Here is a 2,831-nt window from a genome sequence, read left to right on the forward strand (position 1 = left end):
CACGTCAACGGAGTAGTAATGACCGCAGTACTGACACAGAAGACAACCATAGGTCACAAGCCATTAGCGTTCTACAGTGGAAAATTAGACCCAGTAATGGGAGGTCACTACTCTTGCGAGCAGGCACCAGCTGCTGCCGCATTTGCAGTGGAAAAATCAGCAAGTATTACCATGGGATGCAGCACAACTTTATTTGTGGAACATGCTATTTTCGCAATACTCGAACGAACCAAAAGTACACTGACTACACAAAGGGCTTCAGGATATGAGGTGATACTATCAAATCCAGCCATCAAAGTAGTAAGATACCGACTGGTGAACACGGCGACTATCGTCGCCGAGCCCATAGAGGGGGGAGATTATGTACCCGACTGCACTACAAATATAGAAAGCTACGACGACATCCTGAGAGTGAGAGAGAACACACTTGATGGGGGAGAAGTACTTTACATTGAAAGTTCATGAACTATAGACCAGACCCCGGGGAGAGACATACTGGGACTGAAGTAATGAGGAGGGAAAAGAGAATTGGGCAAGCGTGTGTTAGTAAGAGCACACTTACTGTCACATTTTTCAGCACAAGCTGCGGAGCCAGTAGCTCTAATACTGGCACTGCAATAGAGTAAGAACAAGGAAGTGACCGTATATACAGATTCAGCCTACGTTACATCTATAGTCCATCCTGGACTGTCACGCTGGCCAAGTGGAGGATTTTCCGATGTGCTAACGGGTTGCCGGTGCAGCACGTGCTCTTATTGGGCAGACTGATAGAAGTGCTTCAATTCCCATTAAGCATAGTAGTCGTGAAATGCCAGGCCCGCACAAGCGGGGAGGATCCCGTCTTTAGGGGCAAAGAGGCAGCAGACGCAGAAGTAAAACACATATTATATTTCGAGGACACCTTAGATATGGACACCCCATCTCAGGCACGTAATTATGTATGAAAAATGGTACTGAAGGGAGGCTTTAATATACTACTGGTGACACAAATAATGGAATTACAGGGAAGTGTGCCGAGAGAGGAGAAGGAATTATGGGTAAAAAGGGGGTGTTCTATATCACCTTCAGACGCTCTATTAAGGCAAGAAATCATGGGTAAAGTAGTAATGCCCTTATCGTTGTTACACACAGCACTGCCACAACTACACATCTACCCATATGGGGAAGGATGTACTTGCTTCTCACATTGGAGAAGATTGGTTCTGTCCCAACGTGGCAGAGCATGTGGCAGAATTTATGACTTACTTCCTTGTCTGCAGGCAATTTACAGCAGGCCATACACTAAGTGTAGTGAGAGGAGCCATACCTCACCCACTGGGTCCATTCCAACACCTACATGTTGATTATGTAGACATGCTCCAAGAATGTCAGGGTTACCACTACATGATAGTGGTTGTATGTCGTTTCGCCCGATGGATCAAAGCTGGTCCCTGTTTGCATCCTGAGGTTCTTTGGGCGGCAACATTCCTGGTTAGATAAATGTTCCCAAGGTGGGGCGTATGTGAGGTCCTGCACTCTGACAATGGCCCTCACTTCGCCAATGAGATGTTCCATTACATTACTGTTTTGCTAGGAATTCAGCACAAATTCTCCTTTGCGTACCACCCGCTGGGGAACAGATTATGTGAGTGCCTCAATGGGCTGCTCAAAGAGTGCACCGCCAAGATAAAAGTCACCTTTAATAAAAGTTGGCTCCACTGTCTGCCATTAGCATTATTCTTATTGCGCAACAAACCAGGGTCCGACCACCATTTAACCCCACACAAGTGGTACCTGGGCGGTGCATGTGAATTCCCCTGATTCCTCCACTATGGCTTTGACAGATGCAGAAACAATGTCTAATGTATTGGGACAGGAAATGTATGATTACACCGCTGCCTTGATGGCCTGTACCTCTTTAATTTCTCGCCAACTGCAAGCACGATGGGAGATGCCCAAAGGAAAGGAAGGAGGTAACGATACAGAAACAAATGAAGAACGTTTGAAACCACCACAACTCTACCCTTGGGGTACTGTACTACTCCGGGGCTTCACCAGGACCTGGTTCAAGCCAAGGTTCACGGGTCCACATGAAATAGAGCAAGTAACAGATCGAGCAGTGAGGATAAAGGGCAAGAAGGCCTGAAATGTCCTCAATGACATCTAGCCCTGTCGAGCAGCAGCCTCTCCTAGCAACAACAGCAAAAGGGCCAACATCACGCAAGAGGAAGAACAAACAGATCAACAAGGAGCATTACAGCCCAGCAGAGGCCAGCCTATGATTACTCGCTCTCTGAGTGTGAGAGATAGGGAAAGGACTTCCTACACATCCAGAGTGAGGATACACTGTTTGTTTATTATTTTCCTTTTCACACACTGACAGCATTCATCATGAAAGTAGCAACTGTGATTCCTCCACTGTCCCATGCTTCCCCAAGACCCTCACCCCACGACCTTTCAAGGCCAATTTGTCCATTTCGCTAGGAGGTCCACCCATGTAAGAAGGCCCTCTCCCAGTTTATTCTTTCGTATATTCCTGGCCTATTTGTCCCAAACATAACCATGACTACATTGAGGAAGTCCCTTAGTGATTGAGGTCCTTCGTGACCCTAGAAGACGCATTGTGTGCAAAAAAATATTCCTTATTGCAGTAGAACAACATTGCGACCGCGGAGCTTAAAGTAATATGTGCTAACACCATAAAAACACATTCATAGCACATTGCAGGCCGTTCATCAGTATATTCAAAGATACACAAGGTTCTGAAGTGGAGGTTGCTATGAATGCCATAATTAAAAGTGTGATAATGTTGACTTGTGTCTTTTTTTCATTTGGCGTCTTTGCCCTCATTG

The sequence above is a fragment of the Ambystoma mexicanum genome, chromosome 11 (genome assembly GCF_040938575.1).
Source record: "Ambystoma mexicanum isolate Mex_15411 chromosome 11, UKY_AmexF1_1, whole genome shotgun sequence".
NCBI lineage: Eukaryota > Metazoa > Chordata > Amphibia > Caudata > Ambystomatidae > Ambystoma > Ambystoma mexicanum.